At 42.4% G+C, this 22,828-nt stretch overlaps 1 protein-coding gene across 2 annotated transcripts in view; it reads right to left on the minus strand.

Moving 5' to 3' along the window:
* KLHL29 (kelch like family member 29) overlaps positions 1-22,828 on the minus strand; it is a 1,298,229-nt gene that overhangs the window by 980,198 nt on the left and 295,203 nt on the right. The gene's annotated exons all lie outside the window — the stretch shown is intronic.

The following is a 22,828-nucleotide window of genomic DNA, read 5'->3' on the forward strand; positions in this document are numbered from 1 at the left end:
TTTGGGGACCCGTTACCGGCCGGTCCTAGGTCCCCTGGACCCGGAACTTGGCACACATGTAGCCCCATTTCTCCTCTACAAGTGGGCAACGTTTTTGTCTGGGGGACCTACGGCTGGGGAGCACTGATTTTTCAAAGCCAGGCACCCTTTCCATAGACTCCAATGTTAAACGTCAGTCTAGTCATGGGCACAGTGAGGCATAAACATGGACACAGTGAGGCATGGACACAGTGAGGCATGGTGAGGCATGGACACAGTGAGGCATGGGCACAGTGAGGCATGGGCACAGTGAGGCATGCACAGGGACACAGTGAGGCATGCAGATGGACACCCTAGGCTTATATTCGAGTCAATACGTTTTCCCAGTTTTTTTGTGGTAAAATTAGGTGCCTCGGCTTATATTCGGGTCGGCTTATACTCAAGTATATACGGTATGTTGCAGCTTACACTTCATTAGATGTGGTGGATGTATCTGTTTTCTTTTCTTTGGCTTTTTTCCCCTCTGCTTTCACCTGGTAATCTGGCCACTAGCACACCTCCGGTATTAGTGAGACAACTCTGAAGCAACGAGCACAGGAGGCACAGCAGACAGCTCACACTTTATACTCAGTTACAGAAAAAATGTTTTTTCTTTTGGCATAAAGGTTTTGCACCAATAGATAAAAGCTTATCATTTTAATCACCCCTGCCGGTGATAAGTGGTTTGTCTCATCCATGCAAACTGATGCATTTTGCTGAAGATCTTGAGCTTGTGGAAAAAGAACAGACTTGCTGGCTGGATTACCAAATGAATACAAAAGAAAGAAAGCCTAAAAAAGGAAACCAATACAACCATCACATCTAAAAATTGGTAAACTGTAATATAATAAATGTTTTCTTTTGGGTTTAACCTCCCTGGCGGTATGATTCTTTCAGAAAAAACATGCTGAAAGCGGTACCATTATTTGCAAGGAAATTTGGCGTTTTATATTGTAGGTCTGTAATTTTTAGAAATAACTCACTTAAATCTGACCAAACAAGATTCTAATAGGCATCCCGGGTATGAAATTTTTTTAAAAACAAAATTATAAATTATAATAATAAATAATTATAACAAATAATAAAAATTATTCAATAATGTAATCAAATCAAAATCACTGAAATTTGCTCAGTTGCAGAATTGTCGCGGTCATTATTTTTATTTTTTTATGACGAATCTCCCCACAAATCGCTATCGCACAATTCTGCAAGTGATTATAATTTATTATCGCTGTTTTTTAGCTGATCTAAAACCATTTTTGACATAAAGGGACACTTTTGGTTGCTATGGACAATCTAAAGTTTGCAGGGAGAAAGAAACGGTTTTATTATATAAAATGACATGCATGACACAGGACAGACCACTAGGGACAAGGGGGGGGTGTTTTTTTTACATACAGTACTGTAATCTATAAGATTACAGTATACTGTATGTAAAGTGTTTGTTTAATTTTTTGAATTTGGCGCCGTTCTCCGTCCCCGTGCGTTGTAACGTCGCAGGGAACGGAGATCGGCGGCACAGGAGGACGCTGTGTGAATCGAGCGAGGTCCCGTTGCTAAAGTGCACATGTGCCGTAGACATTGGCGCCTGTGATTTTTGTAAATATCTCCAAAACCGTGGAGGTTTAGGAGATATTTCAAGCACCTACAGGTAAGCCTTAATCTAGGCTTACCTGTAAGTAAAAGTAGTTGTTTACAACCATTTTAATAGCGCTTTAAAAAAAGAAAAAACAGCTACAGTGGATATAAAAAGTCTACACACCCCTGTTAAAATGTCAGGTTTCTGTGATGTAAAAAAGACAAAGATAAATTATTTCTGAATTGTTTCCATCTTTAAAGTGACCGATAAACTGTACAACTCAGTTGAACAACAAACTGAAATCTTTTAGGTGGAGGGAAGTAAAAATAAAAATAAATTATAATATGGTTGCATAAGTGTGCGCAACCTTAAACTAATGGCGCTTACACACGTTTTTAATGTCCCTGAAAAAAAATGCTCGAGCAAAGCGCGGTGACGTACAACACGTACGATGGTACTATAAAGGGGAAGTTCCATGCAAATGGCGCCACCCTTTGGGCTGCTTTTGCTGATTTTGTGTTAGTTTATGTTTGGTGAGAGACTATTCATGCTTTTCAGTCGTCATGCTTTTCACTCTATTACGGCGTGACAAATGTGCTATCTCCATTACAAACGCTAGTTTTACCAAAACGAGTGCTCCCATCTCATAACTTGCTTCTGAGCATGCGTGTTTTTTTCCGTCATTAAAGCCTACATACGAAAGTTTTTCACAACGTCGTGAAAAATGCTCTGGAGCCTACACACGGTCGTTTTTAATGACCAAGTAAAAAAAATGCATTTTCTTGTCATGAAAAACGGTCATGTGTACGCTGCATAATACTTTGTTGAAAAACCTTTTGATTTTATTACAGCACTCAGTCTTTTTGGGTATGAGTCTATGAGCATGGCACATCTTGACTTGGCAATATTTGCCCACTCTTCTTTGCAAAAACACTACAAATCTGTCAGATTGCGAGGGCATCTCCTGTGCACAACCCTCTTCAGATCATCCCACATCCCGCCGTGTTACTGGGAACCCAATGCACGTGCCCGGCGGCCGGGTGTGACAGGTGAGATGAGTGCGGGCACCGGCATATAGTAGAGTGGAGGATGGAGGGCACAGGATGGCAGCCTCAGGGCCGGCCTTTGGGGTGTGTGAGCTGTGATGGCCGCACGGTGCCCCTGTTGCCCATGGCGCCCTGTGCGGCCGCACAACTCGCACACCCCAAAGGCCGGCCCTGCACAGGACAATGTATTTTGGCACACTGACCTATGAAGGTGGGTGCTCCCTGTGATGTGCCATCTGTTGGCGTGTTACAAAACTAGTCTTGAAACTTTCTGATACCACCTCGTATAAGGGGGTCTTATTCACTTACCACCAATCTGGCCCCACACCACTGACAACCAATGTAAGGGAATATTTCACTGATCACTAGTGCAAGAGGGCTCTTCTCTCCTTAACACCGATATGATGGAACACTACAATTTTCAACGTCTTTATTTTTTCAGCTCTGCATGTCAAATACGCCAAGTGCACCACATTTCTTATTCTTTTATATTTTTTTATTACATCTCAATTTACTTAGATATAGTTATTATAGCAGGGGTTCCCTAAGACCTAAAGGTTATTTCAAGGGTTCCTTGAGGTTAAAAAGTTTGAGAAAGTCTGTTCTACAGAAAGATTGTGCATCTTTTGGATCTTTGTTAGATAACACAAGTGCCGTTTTCAATAAAATCTTTTCTTTCGGTGTATAGAAAATAGCAGAAACTGTTAATTGGTTCTATTTAGTGATTTTAAAACAATATGCTGCATTTTGATTAGCCCTTTAGATAGAAAGCGCATATGAAGCTGGAAAGACCAAACTAGGCTCATCTAAACAATGGACCGTCTTTTTCCAATTTCTAAGCCTCCTTTCATAATCACAGAATACTAAGGCTTTATATTTTGGACGGTGTACTGCGGTATGAATCATTTCATTTTCCATAATCACTTCCTAAGCAGAAGGAACAATATCTGAAGAGGTCCCAAGATACCCAAAATGTAGTGCAGCATATTTGCAGCTCTACTGTGAAAACATATACATATTAAAACATTACTCAACTTTTGAAAAAATAAATAGAAAATTGTTGGCAGAACAGAACTACGACGTCTGCTTATGCTCTGACATAGGCTATACAGGGGGCCCATGGGTGTTCTCGATCATTGACCAGTACTGTATGAGATACGTATTGGAACTTCGTAAGACCACATTTTCACCTTAACGCAAATTAGTCAGCCTTTTCAAAGAGGAATTCCAGGTATGGATTTTTATACATAGTTACATTGGTCCAGCTTGGACCCAGAAACTAGATCGCTGGAGAATCGGTGTCTACTAGAATAATTTCCAGCTTCCATGGGCATCAGCCAGGTATGGTATATACAGTGCCGGGACAAGGTCATCTGGTGCCCAGGGCGAAGATGGAAAATGGACTCCGCCTTAGAAAAAGGTTCCTGCACTACTTGGGGGCAGTGGCGGCTGGTGCTCAAAATTTTTGGGGGGGCGCAATGAAAAAAAAAAAAAATTGCAGCCTCACTGTGCCCATCACATGCAGCCACTGTGCCATCAAACACAGCCACTGTGCCATGCCACCAAATGCAGCCACTGTGCTATCAATTGTCACCACTGTGCCATGCCATCAAACGCAGCCACTGTGCCATCAATTGTCACCACTGTGCCATGCCATCAAACGCAACCACTGTGCCATCAATTGTCACCACTGTGCCATGCCATCAAACGCAGCCACTGTGCCATCAATTGTCACCACTGTGCCATGCAACACAGCAACTGTGCCATCAATTGTCACCACTGTGCCATGCCATCAAACGCAGCCACTGTGCCATCAATTGTCACCACTGTGCCATACCATCAAACGCAGTCACTGTGCCATCAATTGTCACCACTGTGCCATGCCATCAAACGCAGCCACTGTGCCCCTCAACTGTTGCCACTGTGCCAATTGTCACCACTGTGCCCTTTAATTGTCACCACTGTGCCCCATGATGCCACTGTGCCCATTGTCACCACTGTGCCCCATGATGCCACTGTGCCCATTGTCACCACTGTGCCCCATGATGCCACTGTGCCCATTGTCACCTCTGTGCCCTTTGTCACCACTGTGCCAATTGTCACCTCTGTGCCCTTTGTCACCACTGTGCCCCATGATGTCACTGTGCCCCTTTCCCTGTAAAAAGCACTTACCTGAGGATTCCATGTGCTCCCTCGATGTCTTCTGCCGCTGTGGTGAAGCTTCAGCCAATCAGGTTCCTGATAACCAGAATCCGGGAACCTGATTGGCTGAAACGGCCGTTTGTCTTATACAATGAGCGCAGATTGCCTGCGCTCAGAGTATAGACAGCTGAGAGCCGGAGAAAAGCCTATCAGAGCCGCTGGCTTTGATAGGCAGTTCCCCTCAGCCAACCAGCTGCCGCTATTCGGGTAACCGGCGTCCCGCATCCGGTTATCTGAATAGACTAGGCAGCGCTGGCAACCAACAATAACATACATTTGTGCATTTATGCACGAATGTGTGTTATTTGCGAGAGGGGGTGGCGCTGCAGCGCCCTCTATAGACGGCCGCCAGAACTGCGGCTAAAATGTCAAAATGACATTTTAGCTGAATAAAAGTTCTTAAAGGGCCCGTTTTTTTTGTGACTGTGGGAGGGGGGGCGGCGCCCGTGCGTCCCTATGGACGGGCCGCCACTGCTTGGGGGCAACTTTAGAGCAGCTTGCATTGACCTCTATTAAAGAAGTAATTTGCAAGCTGTGCTGATGTTGTGCTGTGCGGCTACAAAGTCGGGTTGACACTGGCTGGGAAGGGGTTAACATCTAGGGGCAATTAAGGGGTTAACTGTGTGTCTAACAATGTGTACTGCTTTTTACAACTGAATAATTTGTTTATTTTCCCTGCTTTGCACGGAAAATAAAAAAAAGTGATTGTTCCCTCTGTACAGAGCGCTGTGTTGATTGTCAACACAGAGCTCTGGGCTCTGATTGGACTCAGCCGATCAGCAACTCCCAGCCATAAATAAGTGGCTGGGATCTGCGGACAGACTCTCGCTGTGTACAATCACAGGGGAGTAGGTGGGAGGAGCATGCGCCAAAATATGCAGCGACGTGTGGGTACGTCCCGGAGCCTGTAGCTGCCACCTGAGGTGGGTTACCAAGTGGTTCATTAGCTATGGTATTGGTAATATGCAGCAGGAAGGGGGTCAAATGCACTGTCACGGATGCATTAGTGGCCAGTGGCAGTGTTAATTAACCCACTGGTGCCACTAATGCAGCAGAAAGGGGTAATTAACTGTCACTGGTTACTAATGCATCAGTGACAGTGCATTAACCCCCCTCTTGCTGCATATTACCAATATCATTGCTAATTAATTAAGCAAGCTCCACTCAGCCAACCCCCCCCCCCTTATTCAGAGTTAAAAACGGAGTTCCGGCCACAATTTCACTTTTTATATATAAATACCCCTGTAATACACAAGCTTAATGTATTCTAGTAAAGTTAGTCTGTAAACTAAGGTCCGTTTTGTTAGGTTGTTACAGCATTTAGACACTTTATAAAATAGAAATTGACTGGGGCCATCTTAAGTGTGGGCATCATGAAGCCAGACTGATCTGGCACATGCTCAGTGCTGCACAAGCAGTGTAATAGGTTTCAGCTCAGGTTTCAGCACCTGTACTGTCCAAGTCACATGATTCTTCGAGACTGAGGAGTGCACAGACTCCTGGAAAGTTACACCCACTACATTCCCAGGAGTCTGTGTGGTGTAGGTTAGGAAGCATTAAGCACCTAGGTGCAGGAAGAGCGAAGATTAACTATTCTGCCTAGCAACAACACTTTGAAGGCATCTAAAAAAAAAAAAAAAAATTCTTAAAGGACTAATGACATTTTTTTAAAACTACTGATGTAATGTTATATTTATGGGTGGAACTCCACTTTAACTATGCCATCTGCTTACTTGCGCGATGATGCCCTGCTTGGCTCCTCCTCCTTGATCGCACACCCATATCATAGCTCCGGTGGGTGGCAGCACTCCATGCTCATTTTCCCACCCGCCTCTCAGTGACGTTATGCTGACCGGGACTAGGAAGTGCCTGTCAGATGGAGATTGATCCGCCTGATAGGGAAGTGAGGGGCAGGGCTGGTCTCAGGCTTGTGCAGAAGCGCACTCGGCACATGTTGTTATTATCTATGTACTGTGGCCGGTACACCAGCACTTCTGCTGCACCCCTCTTCCTCCAGTAAATAGTCCCGCCCAGAGCATCCGCCCCTTCTGCCCCTCCCCCTGTGCTAGCCCTGGGTATATACATAGTTACATTGGACCCAAACCGAATCAATGTAACTATGTAAAAAATATACCATACCTGGAATTCATCTTTAAACCATTAAAACTAAAAGTTAAAAAGTAAAGGAGCAATATGCAAAGTGCAGGAACCCATAGGAACTAATTATCTTTATTTGATCGCATAACACAAAAAATAAGTGAGAAATTAAACCTGATTAGTTTTTCTTTGCCACACATATAATTAAGCTGAACTTCAGACAAACAGCTTATAACACAGATAAAAACAATATAAATAGAAGCTGTTTTTCCTGCCAAAGGATTCTGCTTATCTAGTCCTGAGCTATACACTGCTACACCCCCCCTCAGCACCTACCTACGTGTTTAGTAGAGTACCTAAACTTTTTCTGATGCAGTTTCACTTTCACTTACAAGCCTCCCTTTCTCCCCCATATCATGTGACTAGACTGTGAAAAGAGAAGGATTACATTGATAAGCCCTTCACTTTGGCACTCTCCTTACATAGTAGGTGAGGTTGAAAAAAGACACAAGTCCATGAAGTCCAACCTATGTGTGTGATTATACGTCAGTATTACCTTGTATATCCCTGTATGTTGTGGTCGTTCAGGTGCTTATCTAATAGATGGAGATATTTAAAAAAAAAAAACTATCTCCATCAGCAAGCCTCTTGCCCTGCAACAAACAGGCTTCTTGTGCTGTTTCTCTGAGCTCTGCTGTACAGTAGATTGCAAGAGGCCGATACCAAGTCATCTTCAGGTATTTACACTACTTGTATTTAAAGTGGTTGTAACCCTCAGACATGAAATATGAACAAGGCGTAGCCGTTAATGGTGTGTGCTTGTCTCATTCCAGAGACCAAGTGGCATTTCTCTCTGCTTCTTCATCCTCTACTGTAAACATGAGTCACTTCTCACAAGTTTTCCTGACACCAAGACTAAAATGGTGACAGGGAGGGCACAATCTGTGATTGGCAGCCTAAGCTAGGGTGACCAGACATCCCCGGTTTCCGGGGACAGTCCCCGGATTGAGGACACTGTCCCCGGACCAAGTCTTTCCCCGTTTTTGTCCCCGGATTGGATTTGAACAGGGGCTGGGGCAATTTCAAGGACAGTCAGTGCAGAATTAATAACAAAAATCTGAATTACACACCCCAGCTTTGCCGCTCTACTAGCTTAGGGGGGTGTATTTTTTCCATTATCTGTGCCCCTTTCTGATGATCATGTGCTGGTCGGAGCGGAGGAAATATTTCTTCAGTTTCGGTTGCATGCCCATTCAGCTCCGCTCACATGTTCTTCTGCCTTGGCTCAAGTCCCGGCCACCCGCCTGCCTATCTCCTTGCCTTCCCTGGCGGAGTGATCTTCCTCCGCTCCCCACCCAGTAGTAGCCGGGGCCAGGAGAGTAACACTTGACAGGCTGTGAGGCGGGCGGCGACGGGCAGAGAGCCGCTGATTGCTCCTATTACTATTAAAAAAAAAATATGTCCCCGGATTACATTTAAAAAATCTGGTCACCTTAGCCTAAGCTCAGTTCATGTGTGCTGTATGAAGAGGGGTGTGTCCTTTCCCTCCAATAAGCTCTCATAGCTCTCCTTACTGATGTAACTTTAGCTCTCTGCCCCCTGCTTTTCAGAGCTGAGAGATTCTGTGTAAATTCTGCACTTTGAATAGATGTGGGGGAAAGACAGCCGTAGATAAACAGGTACAACTTATGTAGGATGATTTGTTTCATTGCATGTTTGTTTCATGTGCAATATCTGCATGAAGCCAGTCACATTGTATATACCGTATTTATTGGGGTATAGCGCTCCCGCGTATAGCGCGCACCCCTAAAGTTGGCCAGAAATTCCTGAGGAAAAAAGGATTTTGTACTTACCGATTTGGTGTCTTGCGCGGCGTCCATCGGCGGCCTCGTCGGGTCCGGCGTCCGTCTGCGGCTTCGGGTGTCCTCTTCGTCGGGTCCGACGTCCTTCTCGCTCGTTTCCCGCGCCGAGTTTGAATACTGCGCCGGCATATACCGAGCGCAGTACACTCGGGCAGGCTCGGCTACTGTCGCGCTCACGTCCTGTACGTCCAGGATGTGAGCGCGGGAGGAGCCGAGACTGCCCGACTATACACGAGTGTACTGCGCTCGGTATATGCCGGCGCAGTATTCAAACTCGGCGCGGGAAAGCGGGTATCGGCGTATATCGCGCACCCACGATTTTGCCCTGATTTTCATGGTTGCAGTGTTCTATTAATATATGCCAGATGTTCAGTTCAGGGGTGTTTTAAACCTTATATATGCCTACTAGGCTTGTGTATACAATCCTTTTCCTACAAATGTAGTAAAACCTCCTATATAAGGTCTATAGGTCTCACAACATTTGAAGAAATCTTGACATGGAAGGTGGCGGGGGTCTCAGTTTTCTCTCTCTCCATCCTTCAGTAATGCCAAGACAAATGGGAAAGTCATCACTTACTGTATTCCAACATGACCTGAGCCTGAACTGAACATGAGAACCATAAATTCATGAAATGCTTTGCTCAAATGTAACCAACACTTCCGTAGAGGAGCCTCGATCATGGAGAAAATCCATAGCAGTGCAGAACATTATAACACGCAAGGGCCAGGCTGGGAGGGAATGTACCGAGCCGTGTATGCACACATAAAACCTTCATGACACTGTGGCACTACTAATGAATATAGCAGAATGTGAATATACAGACAGATAAATAATGAAGAGCAACCCACGCGACTGTTCAGTCAGGCCAGACCTGGCCATGGCAACTCTGTTTCTGGGTGGCTTCTTTCTCTTGCCACAACCTACAGAGCCACGCTCGCACACAGGGACTAGAGTTGTGTCTCCCTACACTGTGCGCATCAATAGAAACACACAGTCCTGTAGCCTGAGGCCCCGTACACACGACCGAATTTCTCGGCAGAATTCAGCCAGAAACTCGATCGGAGACGTATTCTGCCGAGAAACCCGGTCGTGTGTACACTTTTGGCCGAGGAAACCGACGGGGAACTTGTCGAGCCAAATAGAGAACATGTTCTCTATTTCCTCGTTAGTCAATGGGGAAACTTGGCTCGCCGAGATCCTCGGCGGCTTCACAAGGAACTCGACGAGCAAAACGATGTGTTTTGCCCGTCGAGTTTCTCGGACGTGTGTATACGGGGCCTAATACGGCAAGACATTCTCCTGCTCCTCCTTCTTCCTCCCCCTCTCTTCTCCAAGCAAACAGATTGGGCCAGATTCTCGTAGATCGGCGTATCCTTGCGCGGGCGTAACGTATCCGATGTACGTTACGCCTCCGCAACTTAGACGGGCAAGTGCTGTATTCTCAAAGCACTTGCTCCGTAAGTTGCGGCGACGTAGCGTAAATAGGCCGGCGTAAGCTCGCCTAATTCAAATTTGGAACAGGGGGGCGTGTTTTATGTAAATAACGTGTGACCCGACGTGATTGACGTTTTTCACGAATATCCCAGTGTGCATTGCTCCAAAGTACGCCGCAAGGACGTATTGGTTTCGACGTGAACGTAAATGACGTCCAGCCCCATTCACGGACGACTTACGGAAACAACGTAAAATATTCAAAATTCTATGCGGGAACGACGTCCATACTTAACATTGGTACGCCGCATGTACGCCTCATACAGCAGGGGTAACTTTACGCCGGGAAAAGTCCAACGTAAACGCCGTAACTGTACTGCGTGGGCCGGGCGTACATTTGTGAATTTGCGTATCTAGCTGATTTACATATTTCTAGGCGTAAATCAGCATACACGCCCCTAGCGGCCAGCGTAAATATGCAGTTACGATCCGATGGCGTAAGAGACTTACGCCTGTTGGATCTAAAAGAAATCTATGCGTAACGGATTCTAAGAATCAGGCGCATAGATACGACGGCACAACTCAGAGATACGACGGCGTATCTGGAGATACGCCGTCGTATCTCTTTTGAGAATCAGGCCCCTAGGCTCTAGATTGCACTCTTCACTGTTAACTTTCCTCAAAAGACTGGCAGTTCAGGGAAGCAGCAATGGGAGAGCAGGAGCCAACAGCACTGAAAGTAATAGTTGTAAACTTCCAAAAAAATGTAACCACTTGCCAACTGCGTAACGTACTTGAACTGCAGCAAAGTGGCTCTATTGTGTGAAATCACCTGTACGTAATTTCGCGCATAAGCCTCTAGGGGGCGTGCGCCGGAGACCTGATTGCGCACTCATTGCAAAGAGGGGGACCCAATCAGGGAGTCCACGATCCTTCCCGAGCGAGACAGAACAGCGGTCTGCCTATGTAAACAAGGCAGATCGCCGTTCTGACAGGGGAGAAGATGGAGATCGAGTGTTTCTACTATGCAGGAACACGGATCTCTGTCTTCACCCAATCAGAGCAACCGCCACACAGTTAGCATACCTCCCAACATTTTCATATGGGAGAGAGGGACACCAACTAACAAACGTATGTAGTCATAGGACACGCCCCCTGCCACACCCTCTTAAAGGAGAATTAACCAAAAAAGGTTAATTAAATCCACAAGGGCTTTTTTTTTACCGCTATTCCTTTATATTGGCTTCTAAAATGTACAAATGCAGCAATTTAGAAATTAGATGAAAGGTTTAGCACTGGGAAACACTTTTTGAAAGATAAGTAGTGCATTTTATATACATCTATACAGATCAGGCCAAAATGAGGGACAAATGAGGAGGAATGAGGAACAGAGGGACTTTATTCCAAATCAGGGACAGTCCCTCGAAATCAAGGACAGTTGGGAGCTATAAGTTAGCAAGAACTCCCAGGGAACACATTTAACCCCTTGATCGCCCCTGATGTTAACCCCTTCCCTGCCAGTGTTTATAGCATAGTGACAGTGCATTTTTTCAGCACTGATCACTGTATCAGTGTCACTGGTCCCCAAAAAGTGTCACTTAGTTTCAGATTTGTCCACTGTAATGTCGCAGTCCAGCTAAAAATCACTGATCACCACCATTAATAAAAATTCCATAAATCTATCCCATAGGCGCAATAACTTTTGCGCAAACCAATATACGCTTATTCTGTTTTTTTTTTACCAAAAATATGTAGCAGAATACATATTTGCCTAAATTGATGAAGAAATTATTATTATTTTTTTTTAAATGTATTGAATAAGTTTTATAGCAGAAAGTAAAAAATATATATATATATATATATATATATATATTTTAAATTGTTGCTCTTTTGTTGTTTATAGTGCAAAAAATTCAAACTGCAGAAGTGATAAAATACCACCAAAAGAAAGATCTATTTGTGGGAAAAAGGATATCAATTTTATTTGGGTACAGCATTGTACGACATTTGTCAGTTAACCACTTCAGCCCCGGACCATATTACTGGTCAAAGACCAGAGCGATTTGGCACTGCGTCGCTTTAACTGACAATTGCGCGGTCGTGCGACGTGGCTCCCAAACAAAATTGGCGTCCTTTTTTTCCCACAAATAGAGCTTTCTTTTGGTGGTATTTGATCACCTCTGCGGTTTTTAGTTTTTGCGCTATAAACAAAAATAGAGCGACAATTTTGAAAAAATTAATATTTTTTACTTTTTGCTATAATAAATATCCCCCAAAAATATATAAAAAATACTTGTTTTCCCCCAGTTTAGGTCGATACGTATTCTTCTACATATTTTTCGCAAAAAAAAAAATCGCAATAAGCGTTTATTGATTGGTTTGCGCAAAAGTTATAGCGTTTACAAAATAGGGGATAGTTTTATGGCATTTTTTTTACTAGTAATGGCGGCGATCAGCGATTTTTATCGGTACTGCGACATAGCGATCAGTGCTATAAAAATGCATTGATTACTATAAAAATGCCACTGGCAGGGAAGGGGTTAGGGGACGATGAAGGAGTTAAGTATTTTCCATGGGTATGTTCTAACTGAAGGGGGGGGGACTAACTTGGGGAAATGACAGATCGCTGTTCATACATTGTGTGAAACAGACCGTCAGGCATTTCTCCCCCTGACAGGACCGGGAGCTGTGTGTTTACGCGTGTGTTGTTTCTGTAACGAGCGATCGCGGGTGCCCGGCGGTGATCGCGCCCGCCGGGCACGTGCGTCGGCGTCAGGGGGGAGTGGGGGGCGCGTGCGGGCCCCTATTGGCTGCTCGGCGAGATGACTTAGATATACGTGATCTCGCCCAGCAGAGCCGACCTGCCCCCTGTAAAACCTGCGCGGCTGGTCAGCAAGCGGTTAAAGTAATGCAGTGCTGTATCACAAAAATGGCCTGGTCAGGAAGGGGGTAAAACCTTCTGGGGCTGAAGTGGTTAAATAATAGGTAAACTCTACATTTCATAGTCCTGATATATGCCTGCTGTACCATGTACCTGTATGGTAAAAAGTATCATGTTTTCTTCGTATTGCTTCATGTGAAATCTCTGGTGTTCCTGCCAGTCCCTCTGCTTTTCTAATAAAAACTGTCCACACTAGGCAGGAGAGCACAGCGTGGCCAGTTCTCTAAATGTGCTGGGAACTCTGTGTGCTTTCCTCCAATGATCAAACCTATCCTGACCCCCCTCATAGCCATTCACTAGGGAGATCAGTGAACTGCTGTTTCTCCTCCCCCAGCTCTCATGCAGTTGAGAACGGAGAATATGAGAATATAAAATAGGGTGAAACAAGGATTTATATATTTTTTTTATATCTATACAAAAATGTTTTGCGTTTCATTTCTATTTTAAACTGAATGGGGGCGAGGGTTTACAATCATTTTAAGAAAGTTTACTGGGGATTGTTTATTTTATTTCTCTTAATGTGTCAAGCTAAAAAACACTGAGGGTTTAAAACTACTTTAAGGCAAATGAAATGCCACCGATGGAACATATGCATATTTGGTTACTGTTTTACAAAGGATTTGTAATTCTGTATAGCTGGTCTTGCGATTCACACACATCTGCCACACTGCAGGTGACACGCCTAAATGGTGACAAGTCTAAAAGTAGGCTAAATGGTGGCTTCTTTTATTCAGGAGTTCAGCTTTAAGTAGATCCATACACCAGAGATAAAAAGACAGTTGAAGCAGAACGAGGGATAGCGTCTCTAAAAGTTTGATGCTTTGTGAATACAAGGACTTTTCTCTCCCAGCCTTGCTCTTCCGATCTGACTGTGTAAGGCTTGCTAAAAGGATATGACCCCTGGCAGTTTATAGGCAGTGTATAAAATGCTTGTTTGTGACATTCCTCTTCTTTTGTGTCCGATTTGACTCCTCCACAATGGACAAGCTTCCCACTGCTTTTCTATAACACAGAACAAACAGTTGTCTTTTGTGTGACGGATTTGCAGAAAAAGCGCTGTGTGCCGGGTCACATTCATTACAGCTCACAAATAAAAGCCATGCCCAGACCAGGGGGCTACAGGCTGTCTCTATAGTTGTTCTTTGACTATGTGGATCTAGAAAGGCACGCTGAGCCTGGGTGCCAAGGAAATCTTTTTCAGCCTGTTTTTATTTCATTTTAGTTCTTTACCCTCAGAAGGTACGTGGCTTAAAGGAGCAATAGCGCCAAAAAATAACATATTTTTTACAATTGTATAGGGTCAACACGTGATAACGATATTTAGTATTTGATTTCCTTTTTTTAATTTGTTATTGATTGAGGTTGATTTACTAAAGTAATTGAAAATCTTCACTCAACACAGCTGTTAATAATCATCTGTGCCCAGATCATGCACACAAAAAAATTACTGAACAAGCAGTAAAAGCACTTTAAAACAAGTCCCCATTCATCTTTGTATATATAAGCATTGTGGAAAAAGAATAGTGGTTAAAGTGGAGGTTCACCCTCAAAACAATTTTTGACATCACACGGAGCCGCGCCATACTACCGACAGAATGCCGGTGGTTGGTTTTTTTTCTCAGCACATACCTCTTAATCACGATATTGACCTCACGGCGATCCCGCGGGAGTGGGCGTTCCCAAGCACTGCCTGTGATTGACAGGCTTCCGAACGGCGCATACTGCGCGTCACAGGTTGCCGAAAAAACCCGAACGTCAGTGCGGCTCTATACGGCGCCTGCACACCGACGTTCGGGTTCTGTCTGCAACCTGTGACGCGCAGTATGCGCCGTTCGGAAGCCTGTCAATCACAGGCAGTGCTTGGGAACGCCCACTCCCGCGGGATCGCCGTGAGGTCAATATCCTGATTAAGAGGTATGTGCTGAGAAAAAAAAACCAACCACCGGCATTCTGTCGGTAGGATGGCGCGGCTCCGTGTGATGTCAAAATTGTTTTAAAGGGTGAACCTCCACTTTAAGTTTTTTTTACCTTAAAGCGGAGTTCCACCCAAAAATGGAACTTCCGCTTTTCGGAACCCCCCCCCCCCCCTCCGGTGTCACATTTGGCACCTTTCAGGGGGAGGGGGGGATCAGATAACCATCTAATCCAGGTATTTTCTCCCACTTCCAGGCACAGATCGCCGCAGTATCCGCGACGATCTTCGCCATGTCCGGCCCCCCCGCTGTCTTCTGGGATACACACAGGTCCCAAAAGACAGCAGGGACTAGTGAGATAGCGCAGCAAGGCTTCACTACCTGATTCCCTTAACAAAGATGGCAGCGCCTCCACCCGAGAGCCGAGGGACAGATCGGCTTTGGGTGCTGACATCGCGGGCCCCCTGGTCTGGTAGGTGTCCTAATATTTAAAGTCAGCAACTGCAGTATTTGTAGCTGCTGACTTAAAAAAAAATCTACGGAACTCCACTTTAAAGAGGATGTAAACCCTCTCCAGTGAAGTGAACAGCCGCAGATAATACATAGAGATGAAACGAATCTCCCTACATTCGTTTTACATGTATATCTGCTGTCTTCATATTTTTCCTGTTTCTGCAGTGGAAGTGTAGTCTTAGCATACACTGTGTGTGAGTTGATTGGAGGAAAAGCACACCCCCCCCCTTCACATTGACAAAGGAACAAAGAAACTTGCAGAGCTGTGCTGTGAATAGACAAGCTCTCTTCCTATCTGTCTCTAAGTTCCCTCCTTGTCAGAAGTTCTCATGCTGATAACCATCGTGTGTGTTCTGTATCACTTTAATGCCCCGTACACACCATCACTTTATGTGATGAAAAAAAACGACACTTTCTGTGAAGTAAAAAATGACGTTTTTGAAACTTCAATTTTCAAAGACGAAGTTGCCTACACACCATCGTTTTCTCACAATGTTCTTGCAAAGTGAGGTTACGTTCCACCACATTTTACCATTGAAGCTTGCTTCATAAGTAGCTTCTGGGCATGCGTGGATGAAAAAACGTCTTAGAAAACGACGTTTTTTGCTACACACAGTCAATTTCTGTGAAGTAAAAAGTGCACTTTTGAAAAACGACACATAAAATTGAAGCATGCTTCAATTTTTTTTGGTCGTTTTTTACAAGACATAAAACGACGTTTTCCCCCACACACAGTCAATTAAAGTGACGTTTTTAAAAACGTCATTTTTTTTCATCACATAAAGTGATGGTGTGTACGCGGCATAAGACTCTAAACTTCTTTAGTAAATCAGGCTTCCCCTGTCACTGTAATTTTTCCTGGACAGCTTGGTCTGCACATAAATGTGGAGAAATGTATACATAAATGTAATGAAATTTAAAAATAAGAGGGATTTGTATACTGAATAAAGTAATCAGCAAAGTATTGCCCACATCTAGTTATTCGAAAAGATACAGTTGTTCATGGTAGAGGACCTTTAACACCTTTGCATGTAACACTTCCAGCCTCGTGTTTCAGAGTGTGAATACAATTCTAACACATGTTATGCAACCTACTCCACGTGTAGCTGATGTGAATTAATCCATAATCATTTTATTATGAATATTATTTTAAAGCAACTGCACTTTTTACAGAATATTTATGTGCAAGCCACATATATCGATGACATCAGGCATACCTGCCAACTGTGCCACACTGGGAATAAAGTATGCCCCACACAGTGGCCCCATGCTTAGTGAAGTGCCTATGCTGGTGTCCTGGAACATTAGACTGTAAGCAGTTCTAGTGCAAAGGCTGATGTGATTGGTCTATGTAGAGTATGCCGCTATGCAGGTGAACTAAATAATGGTATATAATGCATAGCAATCCACTTTCTCCAAACTTTGGTAGCATCAGTTATAATTAAGTAATAATAATGTTATGAACATGTACCAACGTTGATGCAGCAGAGTACCTAGGGGCATGTGTGTGAGTTGCAGTCAATTATTTATGTAATTATGAATACCATAAGTAAACCAAACATATGGTAAAGTAAATAGGCCACACCTTATGTCCACTCAACAATTGCACCAGTAAGAAGTATATTTGAGATCTAGGCAAATGAGCTTAAAGTGCAACAAAAATACCGTACAATAAAAAATAGCTCACGTTTAGTAGTAACTATCGTACACAGGATTTATACAAAAATAGGATATTATAAAAGGGATTCAAATCTTAATATTAATATCTTTCTCTCTCTCTATACAATATTTATATATATATATTTTTATTTATATATATATATATATATATATATATATATATATATATATATATATATATATATATATATATATATATATATATATATATATATATATATATATATATATGAGAGAGAGCATATTCCTTGTAACGTTGAACTTTATTGTCTAAAGAAGTAGGTAAATATTAATTAATTATTTTCCATATAAATAAAACAGTAATCTTGAGAGGAGCACTCAACATCCCATGAACTATAGAATTCTAAATTGTCCATAGATATCTGACATCAGCTACATAATATGTATAAAAGGAAAAATTTGCGCTCGGTGCAAATATATTTTGTAAATTGATAAATTAATAAAAGTATCCTTGACAGATGTCCTGCCGCTAAACACCACAACCTTGATATAAGGTACAGCAAAATATATACAATAAAAGTGTAGTGCTGGATGATGAACTGTATGCAACCATATAGTTCAATGTGTGAATATACAATGAAAAAATACAATAATAATACAATGCAATACATAATTCATAAAATGTGTTTGCAATAAATACTCTACATTTAGGTGACCTTACCAACCAATATAAATTTGAAATAAAAATGTCCTAAAACCATTATTATCAGACAAAATATGCCTCTCTATATGCAAAGACCCGACTTCCTTGAGTTCTGCTATCTTAGGGGAGTTCCTCTTTAGCCTCTTCATGGCCATAGTTAACTGATGCATAAATGCCCTGACTATATTTAGCAGTCATTAATAGATTAAATTTAACTTGACAAAAGCTCTGCGACTAATCTGCCTGCTTTTTAAGGTCATATATTTAGTACACAGTTTCAGTGAATACCAGTTATTCTTTATTTTTTTTAACTGTAGGCTGATAAAAGGACAAAAGGGTAATTAAAAAAAATAAAAAAATAACTTTAATTTTTAAGCTTATATTACTGGTTTTACACTGTAATCCCCTGTGTAAATACTGTATTTTCTTTTCCTGTGCACAACAATACATTGACAGCTGGAGCCAGGAAAAGTTCTTGTGTCATGGGGACCTTAAAAATGATAATCCAAGAATTGCAGATGTCTAAGGTTTAAGTGGTCCATTTAACTGGCCACATTAGTAACTTCATCCTGGCTGAATTATACAAGAACTTAAAGAAGACGATCTTCCATGAAATGCACATTGCATAATTGATCACATTGGACACAAATAGTAAGCTACTTGCAGCTTTTGTTCCAGGGAAGTATACTTGTTCTTGACATTTACACACATTTATCATATACTGAAAGGAAAAAGAAGCATCGGCACAATAGTCTTCGAGGTATGTCTTTATTGAATTGTTGACAATTCCTAACAATAGTGGGCCAGATTCAGGTACAATTCCGGCGGCGTAACGTATTGCATTTACGTTACACCGCCGCAAGTTTTACGGGCAAGTGCTTGATTCACAAAGCACTTGCCTGTAAACTTGCGGCGGCGTAACGTAAATCCCTCCGGATCATTTAAATTAGGCACGTTCCCGCGCCGAACCGACTGCGCATGCTCCGTTTTGAAATTTCCCGCCCTGCTTTTCCCGACGTGATTTTCTGAACGTCGACGCGAGTTACGTCCTTTGCTATTCACGGACGACTTACGCAAAAAAATTTAAAAAATTCAATTTGACGCGGGAACGACGGCCATACTTTAACATGGCAAGTCTAAAGATAGGCCAAGAAATAGCAGCTTTATCTATACGCCGGGAAAAGCCGACTAGCGGCGACGTAAGAGAATGTGACGGCCGCGCGTACCTTCGTGAATCGCCGTAAACAGCTAATTAGCATACCCGACGCGGAAAACGACGCAAACTCCACCCAGCGGGCGCCAAAGTATTACACCTACGATCCGAAGGCGTACGAAGCCGTACGCCTGTCGGATCGAAGCTAAAAGCCGCCGTATCTTGGTTTGAGGATTTGAAAGTACGCCAGAGTATCAGTAGATACTCCGGCGTACTTATTCTGTGAATCTGGCCCAAAGAGTCCTTGAAGGAGTCGTGTCAGTGCCACAAAAAGCATATATGATTTAACACCTGTGTTTACTTCCTCTTCTATATAAAGAAGAAGATATATTGGATCTTTCTATCCTTGGAAAAAAAATTAAATTAAAATGAAAAATAAAGAAATAAATTACAAGATCAAGGTTTTCCAGGGTTAGTGTTAGGCCCCTTCCACACGCAGCGCACTCCGTCGCTACAGAGTCCGCCTGCTCCCGCCAGCTCAGCAGGAGATCAGTCCGTTAATCTCCGCTGAGCTGGCGGATGACAAGCCCCTCTCTGCTCACTGAGCAGTAAGGGGCTTGTGGGGCGCCGCTGTTTCCTATGGAGCGATCTGATGAAAACAGATAGCATATCCATTTTCATCAGATCTCACCCGATCCGCGATGGACGGATGGGGATCCCCATACGTATGTTTTTAGCGGATCGGATCGGGTCGGATGTCAGCGGACATGTCTCTGTTGACATCCGACGCCCCATAGAGATGCATAGAGCGGCCATTCAGGTCTGCCGTCAAAACTGACAGGCGGATCTGAACGGTCCGTCCGTGTGAAAGGGGCCTTAAGGTCAAGGTTGGCGTCAAAGGTCATTGTCAGCATATTATAATAAATAGAATTTAAAAGATACAATTTAAATAAAAAGAACTGTAGGACTTTGCACACATTTTGTTTTAAAAAAAATCTAGAATATTTAGCAGGTCTAGAATCAAAGTTCAGCTGGGCTTTAAAGGACAAATTAAATTTTGGGGAAGTCGTGACTTTCTTAATACCCCCCCCCCCCGGACCAACCCTGAGTGCATTTCACCCAGTAACTTACTAACAATCCTCCCCGATCTAGTAAGCCAAACAGTTGGCTCCTCATCACATTGCATTCATTCCTATGGGGTGGCTGAACAGTACTCATGGTATTCTCCAGCAGTTTTTCGATGTATGGCTGTCCCTGCGATTATGTATGCCCTCCCCCCCAATACTTGCTATTGTTCCAAGCAGAGTTCATAAATAGCCGAGCAGCCTCAAATCTGAGTGGTTCGGTCATGATAATTATCATTAAACAAAATGTATTGATTTTAGTTATTCTTCTGAAAAGCTGAATATCTCTACTGAGATTTTGTTGTTTTTAGTTAAGTCCTAGCTGACCCACATTCCGGTCCAGCAATTTCATCCACTTCCAGGGATCTACAATCTCAAAAACAATTGAACAAATCAACCCTTTCATCATTTCGACCAGATTGGTTTAAAATTTGAAATACTGGTGGTAAGTTGCCCAACTAACCTAGTTACCCCTCTGACGTTGCACTGCAAATAGATAGCGAAGGAGTAGCAAAAGTTTCATGAGTCTGATTACTCCAACCTCCACAGTTTTATTCTTCCCAATTCAAACTTGCCTTTAAAATAAATGTATTGACATTCTTAAAGGATATGTTACCCCAACATTTCATATTTGTGATATGTGTCTGCTATACCATGTACTTGTATTAAAAGTATCCTGTTAATTTTGTATTGCTTCCTTTGTGTGAAATCCCTGATGTTCCTGACAGTCCTCTTGCTTTCCTATTAAAAACTGACCACAATAAGCAGGAGAACACAAGGTGGTCAGTTTTTAGCCTGCTCTCCAATGATCAGACTTGTACTGATTACTTCCCCTACACAGACTTTAGCTGGGAAGACCAGTGTTCTGTTGTTTCTCCTCCCCAAACTCTCAGAGCTACTTATGCAGCTGAGAACAGAGAGTATGTGATCACAAAGGGGAAATGTATCTATAAAGCCCTTGATAAAGGCACGTGATCAGTGATGCAACGCATTTGGAGGAGCCCGGTGACGTCACTTCTTGTCACCCCCGAGACCGGAAGTCTTTGAATCTATTGATGCTGAATGTTCCAATTTTTTTTATGTAAGTTTGCTGATTTGAAATAAATCACATCTACTATCAACATTTTTATTACTATTACTATTTTTTGATTGCACATGAACTTTTTTTGATTATTAGAATCAATGAATTTACTTGTGTTTTGCACATGCACTTTCTTGCACTTATATAAATCTGGATTGTTATTTCACTGATTGGACTTTAAGGACCTGATTGATTTACTGAATATGTGATTATTGTTGGTTTATTAGCACTTTATTTGCGTTAGCGCCACATTTATTTAATTATAATATACTGTTTTTTATATATATATATATATATATATATATATATATATATATATATATATATATATATATATATATATATATATATATATATATATATATATATATATATATATATATATATATATATATATATATATATTAGGGCTGTGCGTTAAACGCGATATTAACGGCGTTAACGCAAACCCATGTTAACGCCGTCAATATTTTTATCGCGCGATTAACGCAGGAGCCCTCGGGGTGGACGTGCAGAGTGTGCAGCGGCGCGGCTTACCTTCTCGCTGGATTCACAGGCAAGTTACTCACCTTGTCCCTGGATCCAGCGATGCCACCCCGCTGTGTGAGCGAGCGGGACCTCCTCGCTTGGCGGGTCCTCCTCGCTCGATTCACAGTGCCTGTGTGCCGCCGATCTCCGTTCCCTGCGACGTTACGACGCACGGGAGCGGAGAACGGCGCCAAATTCAAAAAAGTAAACAAACACAATACACACAGTATACTGTAATCTTATAGATTACAGTACTGTATGTAAAAAATACACACCCCCCTTGTCCCTAGTGGTCTGCCCAGTGTCCTGCATGTTCTTTTATAAAATAAAAACTATTCTTTCTGCCTGAAAAACTGTAGATTGTCCAAAAGTGTCCCTTTATGTCAAAAATGGTTTTAGATCAGCTAGAAAACAGCGATCATAAATTATAATCACTTTCAGAATTGTGCGATATTTGTGGGGAAATTCGTCATAAATTAGATAGATTAATCGTGAGTTAACTATGACATTAATGCGATTAATCGCGATTAAAAATTTTAATCGTTTGACAGCACTAATATATATACATATATATATATATATATATATATATATATATATATATATATATATATATATATATATATATATATATATATATACATATACACACACACACATACATACATACATACATACATACATACACACACACTTATGTTTTACCGTCTATTTTTATTTTAAACGGAATGGGTTGTTTTACAATGTAAGGGTTCACGTATACTTTAAGGGTCACATAAATAAATTCATTAATCTGTGTTTTTATATCTCCCTTGAGTTAAGCTTTCATTCCTTTAAAAGATGAATAGCATTATCACCATTACATTAGAAAATGTTTAAAAGTCTATAGTTTTTCAAAATGGATATACTGTATATACCTCTAATAAACAAACAAACAAGGAATAAATATATTTCTCATCGCATGTTGCAATAAACAGGAGTAGCCAATGTAAGAG

The sequence above is a fragment of the Rana temporaria genome, chromosome 4 (genome assembly GCF_905171775.1).
Source record: "Rana temporaria chromosome 4, aRanTem1.1, whole genome shotgun sequence".
Taxonomy (NCBI): Eukaryota; Metazoa; Chordata; class Amphibia; order Anura; family Ranidae; genus Rana; species Rana temporaria.